Consider the following 773-nt stretch of genomic DNA (forward strand, 5'->3'; position numbering starts at 1 on the left):
GGCCTAAATAGTAATAATGTATGCAGATAATAAATTTTTAAAAGTGAATTAAAGAGGTATGACACTGCGCAACGCGAAAACTATTACACTATCAAATTGTTATTGAGTTTCTCTCGAAGAGAAGGAAAACTGAATAGTTGTACTACTGTACTTACATTATAAAAATTTAGAACAGCTGAGTTCAAGATAAGATATTCTTAAAAGCATTAAAAAAAGAAAAGAAGAGAAAACCAAAACCGAAAGCCAAACGATCGAAGTTCTGTATTCAGTCCGAGATTGCCTTGTGCGCGTCTGGTCCAATCGCCGAGATGGTGAGGATACACTCTCTCGCGGGGAGTCAGTTGGACACTGGCAAATAACCTCGGCCTTTTCGTGAACCGACCTAGCCATACCCCCGGTACTTTATCAGGCGCATGCGCATCGCGTTTGACGCGAAGTTGTTCATTTGCCTGTTCCTTCTCTCTCATATTTTTTCCTCTCCTTTTTCCCAAAGTTCCCGGCTAAAATTCAACCAATCGAGTAAATGTTTGTCTTTGGCCACAGCCGTTTGATTGCTTTGAAGTTCCTGAATTGTTTCTTGGGATTTTCCCTTCTTTGTGCAACCTGCGCTTTGTCATCTGTCAAGAGAGTTGAGTGCTGAGATAATTTTGAAATCTTTTTTAAGTCTGTGTTCGTAAGGTTAATGTAATATTTACTGGCGTCTTCATTTATCATTGATGGTAGGGGAAGCGCTCATAGGTTAGTGTAATGTAATGTTTATGTACCATTTATTC

At 39.3% G+C, this 773-nt stretch overlaps 1 protein-coding gene across 1 annotated transcript in view; it reads right to left on the bottom strand.

Annotated features, from left to right (window-relative positions):
* LOC137622425 (lachesin-like) overlaps nt 1-335 on the bottom strand; it is a 566,772-nt gene extending 566,437 nt beyond the window's left edge. The window contains exon 1 of the mRNA XM_068353038.1: nt 1-335. This exon is cut by the window's left edge and continues 359 nt beyond it. The gene's annotated coding sequence lies outside the window, so the exon portion shown is untranslated.
* Between the last annotated feature and the right edge of the window lie 438 nt (nt 336-773).

This window comes from Palaemon carinicauda, chromosome 2 (genome assembly GCF_036898095.1).
Source record: "Palaemon carinicauda isolate YSFRI2023 chromosome 2, ASM3689809v2, whole genome shotgun sequence".
Classification (NCBI taxonomy): Eukaryota; Metazoa; Arthropoda; class Malacostraca; order Decapoda; family Palaemonidae; genus Palaemon; species Palaemon carinicauda.